Here is a 2,500-nt window from a genome sequence, read left to right as displayed (position 1 = left end):
CCCGGCAGTTAAGCTTGAAATATCGTGTCTCCGACTTGTTCTATTTATCGTGTAGCATTTTGTAATTCTTAAAAGGTTCAGTTATTTTAATCCTATTTTCCTAAAGATTAGGTGCTAAAAGTTCTCGTCTTTTATTTTTTCTTAGGGTCCTGTTAACTGATACCTGTTTTGGTTTGTCATCTCATGGAAAGAAACATATGATTACACTTATTGCATCATTGTTTGGGGCTGAGGTAGAAATGACAAATAGTCTGTCGTAACCTCAGTTTGATAAAACAAAATTATCTGTGAAGACACGTTTGAACTAGTTTTTGCTGCTTCATTCATTTATTACAGCTGAATGTGGCCGTCAGGCATGAAATCCGGAATTTTCCCACTTTCTGTGAAAGCTCGTCCACCTCAGAAAACGTTGGGCTCCTCGGCACATCAGGAAAACATGAGAAGGTAATAGTCGAAGTTGCACGATTAGAAAACATTATTTCCCCAAAAGTTAGATGGCAGGTACGTTGACCTGACACAATGAAAATGATAAAAGTGGGCGTGAAGTTTTTTTTGATAAAAGTAGGCGTGAAGTTTTTTTTTTTTTTTTTTTTTATGAGGAGGCCACTGCGATCGGCCTCCAAGTTCCTTTTATATCCCAAGCCTTAATGTTAAAACGCAAAATAGATCAGAGAGCAAAATAACAGTGGGACCAAAGATCTGGGGAAGGAGGAACTTGGCTAAATAGGGTTGGAACAGACGGAAAAGAGGTGTGAGAGAATTCCACACACTTTATGAGAAGGGAAGAAACTGTCTTGTCTTTAACTCGGTGGAACAATGGGTAGTGTTAGTTACTGTTAATAAGAGTGAGGCAATGGGCAGTGTTAGTTCCTATTAATGAGAGTGAGGTCAACTCGTGACAGAGAGAAAGAGGACCCAGAGAAAAGGATGCAATTTTGTAAAGAAGGCAAAACAAAGATATGAGAATGTGTGGTAAGCGAGTCTGAAGAGACCCAAGCAAGGCTTCATTGCAAATGGATAAGTGAAAATAAGTTGTCTGATTTCGCAAACTTCATTCTAGAAAAGTCTTGAAAGAAGAACGAGGTTGGATTACATTGTCATACGACAGGAGAGGTGGGAGGAACGAATATCAAGGCTGCGGTAGAAACTGTGTCTTCAAGACACTGAGGTGTATTACATTACGAGTTCTTCATTGGCGCCCTGATGTCTAGATCAGAGCAGATAGATGAAGAAAAGGCAATATTTTAGAATGAAAGCGTAACAAAGAAGGCCTTGTAGAAGGTAGTAGTGTGTAAGAGAGTTGGATTATCAGAAAAGGCCTGTCGTAGAAAAGGTAGAATTAATTACTAGACAGGGTAGGAAATCAGTGAGGGAACGGATGAAAACCGTAGCAAAAGGAATGAGCAGGTGTCATGCTGTCAACAAGAACGGATATACAGTATATTGGAATTAGTTGTTAAGTAATACAAGTTACTCCCTAATTACCTCATTTTCCTTCCAACTGCTGAAGTAACGGTGAAGTATGATACTTCATACAACTAAAATAGAAACCTCTAAACCACCGTGTGTACGTTTTTTGACCGTTCTCGTGAGCGCGTTTAGTGACACACATACATCTATGTATATATATAATATGTGGCTGTACACATACATACATACATACATACATACATACATACATACATACATGTGTGTGTGTACACCTTCTATAACGGAAATAACATCTTGATATTAAATACAACCAAAGTATATGACTAAGAGGAAAGTGAAGTAGAATATATATACAGTATAAATATATAATATACAGTATATATGTATATGTACATATACATGTATTAGTATATATATATATATATATATATATATATATATATATATATATATATATATATATTGTGTGATTGTGCATGTAGTTCGTGTACAGACACAGGCGCTTAGATACACAGTTGCACTGCACCGAACTATGTTGATGTGGCATCCTCCCTGCTAAACATCCTTCCTTCTCAACCTCACAAGCATTTTGGCGATTGCATATTCATGGAATCCCGAAAATTAACATGAAGAGAGGTTGCGTCTAACGATTATCTGGATAAGTTTAAAACACTTTATTGACGACTAATAGCTGTCTTTTGGTTTATAATAAATACGACTCAACGCTTTGTACTGCATTTTCAGATTTCTAAATCTCTTATACACTGAGAAAGGTAGAGGTATTTCACACTTCTTGCATTGGTTTTAGAGATACATTGTGAAAGATAAAGCTTGTAGTATGTATGCATCAAATGTAGGTCATTTCTTCTGGCTTAACACATGAAGAAAGACTGGCCGAAAATGCCAGTAGGAAGAAGCCTCTCCAAGTTTCGCAGAAGAACAACACAAACAAAACAAATTTTCTGCATCTTATAAAAATTTGAGTCAGATGAATGGTAGGCGAAAGAACATCAAAAATAACGGCTTAATATCAAGAGAGCGGGCGGAGATCAAGATAGCTGCAAGAGCC

The 2,500-nt window shown here is 37.0% G+C and overlaps 1 protein-coding gene across 2 annotated transcripts in view; it reads left to right on the top strand.

Moving 5' to 3' along the window:
• The window catches only part of LOC136832189 (NEDD4-binding protein 3-A-like), a 158,276-nt gene that overhangs the window by 59,282 nt on the left and 96,494 nt on the right, over positions 1 to 2,500 (top strand). The gene's annotated exons all lie outside the window — the stretch shown is intronic.

Source organism: Macrobrachium rosenbergii, chromosome 49 (assembly GCF_040412425.1).
Source record: "Macrobrachium rosenbergii isolate ZJJX-2024 chromosome 49, ASM4041242v1, whole genome shotgun sequence".
NCBI classification, from domain to species: Eukaryota; Metazoa; Arthropoda; class Malacostraca; order Decapoda; family Palaemonidae; genus Macrobrachium; species Macrobrachium rosenbergii.
The sequence above is the reverse complement of the archived record's forward strand: the minus strand, read 5'-3'. Positions and strand labels throughout refer to the sequence as shown.